Source organism: Microcaecilia unicolor, chromosome 9, assembly GCF_901765095.1.
Source record: "Microcaecilia unicolor chromosome 9, aMicUni1.1, whole genome shotgun sequence".
NCBI classification, from domain to species: domain Eukaryota; kingdom Metazoa; phylum Chordata; class Amphibia; order Gymnophiona; family Siphonopidae; genus Microcaecilia; species Microcaecilia unicolor.
This window is the reverse complement of record NC_044039.1, coordinates 3,155,847-3,164,707: the sequence shown is the minus strand read 5'-3', so window position 1 is coordinate 3,164,707 and position 8,861 is coordinate 3,155,847.

The window sequence follows — 8,861 nt, the reverse complement described above, 5'->3', positions numbered from 1 at the left end:
AAAGACTTTTCATGCAAAGAATCAAGAGTCCTGAGCAAATCAAGCCCCAAATATTTGGAACACTTTTCTTAAAATGTACTTAATATCACTCCTCAGTGGGCAGTGATTCCAAACACCCAGTAGCACTGGAAGAGGCTTCGACACCTTGACTTCCTGCAGTCTGCAAACGGCAATCAAGTGAAGCGTGGCAGCAAGGAGCTCCTTCCGCACAATGTCACCGGCTCTCTCATTGCCCATTAAATCTGGCATATTTTAACTGCGGGCCACCTTGCCCAGAAAGTCAAAGTGCTGATGATCAGATGCACTGCACTTTTTGCATAACTTCAGAGCTCCTCAGCCCTTGAATACCAATTGAGGGGGGGGGGGGAAAAAGGGCACTACATTCAAATTCACTTTTAATCCCAAAGATCTTAAATCATCCGTTTTAACTTTGGCTAATTTAAAGAGCAGAGGTTTCAATTCAGCCATAGTTTGTGCTACACGTTTCACAGGCACAGAAACAGGAGAACCATGAAAAACAACTTAGACTTTCCTCCTCTGAAAACAGAATATTTGTTAATGAAAAACATTTTTTTTTAAATTTCAGAATGTGTGATAGCTAAACACCTGCTATGTGTTACTAACAGCTGTTTCCTACTTACCTAAGGGAACTGTTATAATTACACTCTAAGCTTATTGCTATGGCATTTAACCAAGAAAGCTCAGTAACTTTAGAAGGAGACTTTGTATTCTTTTAGCATATCTTCCCAGTTCCATCTCTTGCTACTTTGTAATCTTGCTTTTGTCTTGAACATTTTGGTCATTCCTCTGATTTATTATCAGGTAGATTACCCTGGTACCAGAGACAAAGACTCTTCTCTAGAAATCACTCTTTGGCCTGAAAACAGTTAACCGTAAAAATAGAAGTCCTTTTGAAATTAAATTACTACACTCCCACTAGTGAATGCTTTTTTAAACATTTTTTCCAGCCAAATAGATGTTGAAAAGAAATTATACATCAGGGGTCAAGAATGTTTGTCAGTCTGAGAGCTAAATAGTTCTTTGAAACTTTAATGGGACAGGACCAAATCTGATCTGGGGGGAAAAGTGCTGAAAAGACACACAGAGTTTAAAAAGAAAATGGGCCAGATCAGACCAGGGGTTCCAAAACGCGTCCCAATGCATTTCTATAAGGAGAAGCAATTCCAGCTTTTGAAGAGTAGAAATTTTGATACAGTGGAACATATCAGTTGGGTCTTCCTCCATTCAAAACGGCCTTTTCCCTCTTCTCTACCCAGGGCTGGTCTGAGATTTTGGGATACCCTAGGCGAACCTTCAGCCTTATGCCCCCGTCAATTAATTTTCTGGTCCCTAGCCTCTTAGCTGCCCCCCCCCCTCCAAGATTTTGATAAACTCCTCCATCATGATCAATCTACAACAATTCCACAGACATGCATCATTGGAAATCATAGTTTTTAAATATTAAAACTGTAAGTCCTGATAGCTTGACAACTACTACTACTACTACTTATCATTTCTATAGCGTTACTAGACGTACGCAGCGCTGTACACTTGAACATGAAGAGACAGTCCCTGCTCTACAGAGCTTACAATCTAATTAGGCCAGACAAACAGGACAAACAAGAGATAAGGGAATAGTAACATAGTAACATAGTAGATGACGGCAGAAAAAGACCTGCATGGTCCATCCAGTCTGCCCAAGACAAACTCATATGTGTATACCTTACCTTGAATTGAATTTGTACCTGTCCTTTTCAGGGCACAGACCATATAAGTCTGCCCAGCAGTATTTCCCGCCTCCCAACCACCAGTCCCGCCTCCCATCACCGGCTCTGGTACAGACCGTATAAGTCTGCCCTCCCCTATCCTTGCTTCCCAACCACCACCCCCTCTTCCCCCCACCTGCTCCGCCACCCAATTTCAGCTAAGCTTCTGAGGATCCATTCCTTCTGCACAGGATTCCTCTATGCATATCCCATGCATGTTTGAACTCTGTTACCGTTTTCATCTCCACCACCTCCCGCGGGAGGGCATTCCAAGCGTTCACCACCCTCTCTGTGAAAAAATACTTCCTGACATCTTTCCTGAGTCTGCCCCCCTTCAATCTCATTTCATGTCCTCGCATTCTACCGCCTTCCCATCTCCGGAAAAGATTCGTTTCCGGAATATTAAAGTGAGGATGATAAAATAAGGGTTCTGAACAAGTGAATAAGGGTTAGGAGTTAAAAGCAGCATCAAAAAGGTGGGCTTTTAGCTTAGATTTGAAGACGGCCAGAGATGGAGCTTGACGTACCGGCTCAGGAAGTCTATTCCAGGCATATGGTGCAGCAAGATAAAAGGAACGGAGTCTGGAGTTAGCAGTGGAGGAGAAGGGTGCAGATAAGAGAGAGATTTACCCAGTAAACGGAGTTCCCGGGGAGGAATGTAGGGAGAGATGACAGTGGAGAGGCACTGAGGAGCTGCAGAGTGAATGCACTTATAGGTCAATAAGAGGAGTTTGAACTGTATGCAGAAACGGATAGGAAGCCAGTGAAGTGACTTGAGGAGAGGGCTAATATGAGCATAACGACACTGGTGGAATATTAGTTGTGCAGCAGAATTTTGAACAGATTGAAGGGAAGAGAGATGGCTAAGTGGGAGACCGGTGAGAAGCAAGTTGCAATAGTCTAAGCGAGAGGTGATAAGAGTGTGGATGAGGGTTCTGGTAGTGTGCTCAGAAATGAAAGGGCGAATTTTGCTGATATTAGAAACCATCAGTGCCTACTTTAACCTGCAAAACCAAGTTTATTTGACTGCAGCTGCTTTTTGCTACTTCCCCCTTCCTATAAGCTGCTGCCCTAGGCAACCGCCTAGTCTCGTCTAATGTCTCTTGGCTGGTCCTGTCTCTTCCAACGCCCTACCCTTTTCAAGTGCAGTCACTGGGGAAGCCTGCAGGTATCTGCAGTTGAGCAGAATGGAATGCGGTTTCGAGACACTCTCAACTGACCAACTAAATCCTTCCTTATCCGAGGTAACTGTCTTTGAAAATTGCCGATGTGACTTAGAAGCCGTGGAGCAGGTCACACAAGAAGTACAGAAAAGCTTCACCTTTGTGGAATGTTTTTACAACCCTGAATCCCAATTTTACTGTGCGTACAACGAACTGTACAGATGATATTTTAGGATGGAACATCCAGAAAAAGATTCTACAATGAAAGGACCAAATATCTTTGACAGAAGGGCAACTCCCCCCCCCCCCTCCCATTCAAAAAAAGCATTTGGAAGTTACACTGCACTGCCTAGGTCCAGAAGCATAAGGTCTCAATTAGAACATTAAAAAGAGCCGCTAGTACCTGGAAAGCCATTCTTCATTTCATTTCCTGAAGCCAGCTTCAAGCAGTGTTTCGGAGACACAGAATGTGCCATGCACAGTTATTCAGTATTTCCTTTGCACGTGGGACCTTCAGGTCCAGCTCTCTCTCATGAAACTAATCACCCCCTCCCCTCTGGGCCCTGAACTGGGTGACATAATGGGCCAATTGGAAGCAATGAAGGAAGAAAAGCCTGCTCGGTTTGTAAGTGCTCTTTCAACAGCACCAGTCTTGTAATCAAAGTGATCTGAGGGTGACTCATTAATTAATTGCTGTTCTTTTTTTTATTACGTGCTATTGAGTTAATGAGTAATTTGGTAACTCTCTGAGCACATTGATTGCTTGAGATATTTCTGTAGCTCTCAAACCAATGTCAAGCTGAATAGGTGGGAAATGGGATCCTGCTTAGTTTTGCTTGTTAACAGCAGGTTCAGACTGAGTGGAAATCTATGCACAGGGCATTTTGAGGTCCTGGAGCACACAGGCAACTGCACATGAACCTTGGCTTTTGCTGATTAGAAAGTGATGACGTATTGAATCTCTTAACTACATTACAAATTGGTAAGCCTGTCATCACAGGCTTAGTAACAGCCCTGTCACTTGCACAGATCCAGCCATCACTGAGATGCATTATCAGGGTCCCAAGTCTGCTAATGCTCCTCTTCCAGAGTTTAATGGATACAATGGAGCAGGTTTATTAAACTTGAATAAATTGGAATAAATGCAGGTTCTCCAGACTTTATGGCAGTAGGGCTGGAGAAGTATGAACTAGGGTTAGGGGAGCTGGATCGAAGTTTTAGATAGTTCTGAACTTGGAGATATGGTGGATGAGGACAGAGAGCTTCAGTGTTGCATGGCTGAAATCCCAGCATGGCCTGTCAGAATTCTGCTCAGCCACCTTATCCTGCTCCATATCTTATTTTTATGGACTCCTAGAGGGGCAGTTTCGATAAAACATCTAAGTCTGATTTGGGATATTTTGCTAAAAACATTCAAAAATCAAGTGGCGAACATAGCCATTTTCAAACGTTTATCTTTATGGTTTGAAAATCATCTTTTTTTACAGATGTTTTGTGGTCAGTGCACCTTTGTTTTGGGACCATTTTTTTTTTGGGGGGGGGGGGGGGAAACATCCAAGAGAAAAATGCAGTACATAGCCCCAGAATCTCCTTAATGTATTTCCTTAGGAGAATCTCGGGGGACAAAAGATAAATACAAGGAAAATTCAAAAACCAAAGGTTCCTACTCCCACTGGCATCTGCATCATTTCTAAATTTAAATTTAAAGAATCCTTTATCGATGAAAGAGAAGTAGCCTGTTGGGTAGCAACCTAATTTCATGTATCGTCTATCCAAAGTTTGAATATTAGAATCCACATTTGTTAATTTCTCTACAACTGACAGCCCAGAACACCGCAGCCAGATTGATATTCGGTAAGGCGAAATATGAAAGCGCCAGACCCCTTAGAGAAAGGCTGCATTGGCTCCCACTGAAGGATCGTATTACATTCAAGATATGTACCTTGGTTCATAAGATCATTTATGGAGATGCCCCATCCTACATGTCAGACCTAATTGACTTACCAGAGAGAAATAACAAAAGTTCATCACGCACCTGCTTAAACCTTCACTATCCCAATTGCAGAGGACTTAAATACAAATCTATACATACATCTAGTTACTCATATATCTGCACACAACTATGGAATGAATTACCGATCGCCATAAAAATAACACACGACTTGACAGCCTTCCAAAAATTACTAAAGACTTACTTATTCATAAAGACGTACAAAAAAAGATCCTCCATAACGACCTGACTCCCAAATTCTTCCAATTACGACTATTATGGAACCTCCCTATTTGCTCATCTTAATTACATCCTCATGACTGAATATTATATCTTGTCCTGATATCATTATGTTATGTTTATCTATCAATCGACTTTCAATCCTACATGATTTACTTATGCACTCTTATTTGCAACAATTGTAAAATTATTATTCCGTTAATATGATTGCTATGATATACTTATGCACCTACCTGTATCTATATTCTGAAATTCTTATTCTATAATGCGTATATGTCATTGTAACATTTTGTAAGCCACATTGAGCCTGCAAATAGGTGGGAAAATGTGGGATGCAAGTGCAGCAAATAAATAAATAAAACTTCCTGAGAAAAACTGACATTACAGCTGTGAGCAAACCCTCCATCCGACAATTAAGGTCCCATAAATCTTTCAAGGAAATATCCTGTTTAGCTCCCATTGGTTATAAATCCTGGCCCATCACATAGTGTAGGTAACCTCAAATAGGTAAGTGTAAATTTATCAGTAGGTACATTTACAATCGAAGCAGGGGTAACCCCTTGGGATGCCCCTTCCATACAGGGTACAGGCAGGAGGGGGGGGGGGGGGGTGTTTGTCTCCACTAGGTGCCGCTTTGAGCTGTCACGAAGTTGGTAATAATACCTGTTCAGTTGGTACCCCAGGAACTACAAGCCTGTCCATTGGGCCTATTGGTTTAGGTGTGAAAATTTTCGGTTTAACTTTTCAGTTAAAATTAAAATTAGAAATAACGGAGAATTCCAGTAGGAGTAGGAACCTTTGGTTTTTGAATTTTCCTTGTATTTAGCTTTTGTCCCCTGAGATTCTCCTAAGGAAATACCTTAAGGAGATTCTCGGACTATCGACTGCTGATGCAATTTAAATTGTGAATTGTTATCCTTTGCCTGGTAAGGGAAGAGTCTCTGATCCTCAACAGAGGGCTGACCAATTGATTACAACAGAGGTGAACCTTACTGCTTTCTTGGAAGATTCCCAAGACACAATTAAATCTAGATCCACCCTGTTGGTATCTTTTGGCCAAGAGAAAGACAAATCATTGGTCTTGAAAACTTTTGTTTTCCCAAAAAAAAGACTTGATTTATTGTGGGGCCAAGGTTAATGTTTTTCCAGATGTGGCTAGAGCTACTCAACTCAGGCAGAAAACCTTTTTGGCTTTAAAGCCTAGGGTGTTGGCAATAGGTGCGTCTTTACTTCTGAAGTACCCTACAAATGTCTTCTTATATTCAAGGGAACTGAATATATGTTCTTGGACTCACTACAACTTGAACACCTTATTATGTGGGTTAATGGGGTTATGTAGAGTATTGCACTGTATATAATAGTTGATAGCCCACATTTACAGGAGAGAATCACCTCAAAAACAAACAAATAAAATTAAGGCAAAGTTGGGTTTCTTAGGGAAAATTTATCCCTTTATGTAATTTTCTTCTTTGTTTGTAATTCCAAAATGCCCAACAGCCAGCCATTGGGATGTCCGTGAACCATCATCCCTAGTAGACTGGCATCACAGACATCCTAGCAGAGCAATGGGAAAGTCTATGGGGCATTGTAGTAGACTCCACATAAAAGGTCCCAGGTACACATCACCTCATAACTCCCTTACGTTGTATGGTGAGCCCTCCAGGAACAGAAAAATACCTATTGTACCTCACTGTACACAAATACAATAGCCCTCAAGCTTGCAGGTGTTACCTAGATGTAGGTATTGTCTAGTTTTTGGAGGGATCACACATTCCACCACAAATGTACTATAGATTTGGGTCCCCTTCTCTACAGTCCACTGCACTAGGGAGCAAGTGATTGAAACACATCTAGCCAAAAATGTCAATTTTGGCCCTAGATATTTTTGGTTTGTTCCATTATTGCAGAAAAACATCTATTCACTCATTCGAGTATTTATAAGTGATTTACAGTTTCATTCTACAGGTCCTGGGTCTGTCCCTAGTGAGTTCACAGTCTAAGTTGTACCTACCGCAGTAGAGGGTTCAGTGACTTGCCCAGAGTCACACAGAGCTGCAGAGAGAATTGAACCTGGTTCCCTAGGACCTTAACCCACTGCTGCCCAACAGGGAACAGCAAGAATTGAACCCAGTGCCCTCAGTTCATAACCCGCTACACTAACCCTTAGGCCAGTCCTCCACTCCAACATGGTTATTCTGGTACATTAGCACCCTTGGCAGTGTTCTGTTGTCTGAATCCAAGGCTGAGGCTCAATGATCAACAGGCATTAGCAGTGAAAGATGAAATGAGTCAGAGTCTGTATTTTAAAGTCAAGTTGTTAATGCTGACTAGTGCCATGTATTATAATCCCATATATCTTTGTTATATAGAATGTACAGTGCTGTATATAGTGCTTATTTTGCTCCGACAACCTCACCCAATCTGCCAAAGTAGACAGTGCTGCTGCCCCTGCCATTCAATGCGGGTTGCCCCACTCTTTCTAGGAAATACAATGCATCAGATTGCATAGTTGCCATTTATAGTTGTTTTATAAGTGTTGTGGGTTTAGAGTAACTGATTGAATTGTCTGTCTAGGGCAACATGCATTTATTTTTATGGTAAGACATTCATTGTTTTCATTCTTCCCTTTTTCACTGTTTGTGTTGTTATTGTAAATAAATGAGTAATCTATTTTTACAATACTCTTGAGTGTGGAGTTAGTTCTGTTGAGATTTTGGGCATTACGAATTCAAGTCTATAGCTAAAAAGGAACACAATTGCCTCCAGACACTACATTGCTTAATGCCAGAATATGGCAGAAATGTCACATTCATTTGGTGATCTATATAGTTTAAGTGTCACTGTCCCAATAACACCCCAAAAGAGTGTTATCTGTATATACCCCAAAAGGTACACAGGAGAATATGTAGTGTTTCAGACGGAAATCCCTATTTACATTAACCCAAAGTTGAGAAAAATCACTACAAACATAGTAACATAGTAGATGACGGCAGAAAAAGATCTGCATGGTCCATCTAGTCTGCCCACGATAAACTCATATGTGTATACCTTACCTTGATTTGTACCTGTCTTTTTCAGGGCACAGACCGTATAAGTCTGTCCAGCAGTATTTCCCGCCTCCCAACCACCAGTCCCGCCTCCCATCACCGGCTCTGGCACAGACCCCGTATAAGCCTGCCCTCCCCTATCCTAGCCTCTCAACCACCAACCCCTCTTCTCCACGCCACCCAATTTCAGCTAAGCTTCTGTGGATATTGGGTGGCGGGGGATACATCAATGTTTAGCTGATTTCATGACTATAACCAGGAAAATGTGGCACTACTGCAAGATAGATGAGAAAACTGGGCAAAATTTCACAAGTGACCAACTGCTGCAGGGGCAGGGTAACCTAATCTTTAATCTGGGCTTTTTTATGCTACTTATTCCCTTGATAAGGTTCATAGTGGTTTACAAGATTAAGAATGCTCCACTGATAATAAAGACAAGTATAATAAGTTTAGATTAATACCAATATTTTTGCAATAAATACATTTTCAGTTGCCTTCTGAACAACAGGTAGGAATCTTTCAGTTTTATACATAATGGAACACCATTTCAAACCTAAGCAGCTAGAACTATGAGGCTTCTAGTAATTCTTTTTAAAGTACAGATTTAAATGAAGGCTAATTTAATAGAAATCGGGCCGTAGATCTAAGCGTATAT